Genomic DNA, 443 nt, shown 5'->3' with positions numbered 1-443 from the left:
AAATCGACTTTTGACCTGTAGGCCTACCCGGTTCCACAAGGGGGCTAAGTCCCCTCAGTTCAAACTTGTGCTCCTTCAATTTAAGTTCTATGTCCCTATGTATAAATATATATTTTTTAAACTTCAAACGATTAGCTCGTTTTCCTTCCAATTGGCAACAGATTTTCATGCGAATATAAAAACAAATCTGCATAAAAACAATATGCGCATTTTCCCACCAGAGATGTTTCAATCAAATTGACTTGTTGCAGATAAAAGGCTGTAGGCAATGATGTAGTGCACATACAAAAAAACATTATTCGGTAAACTCCCACATACCAATTAAAAAATACAAGTTAAATTGGTTTCCATCGCATTTTCAACCCTATTTATGGTTCTCACAAAAATGAGCCTGCAGGGATTTATAGTCTTGCATGTTGACTTTGATGTTAATTAGCGTGTAA

This window comes from Salmo salar, chromosome 15 (genome assembly GCF_965601325.2).
Source record: "Salmo salar chromosome 15, fSalSal1, whole genome shotgun sequence".
Classification (NCBI taxonomy): Eukaryota; Metazoa; Chordata; class Actinopteri; order Salmoniformes; family Salmonidae; genus Salmo; species Salmo salar.
This window is presented reverse-complemented; position numbering follows the sequence as displayed.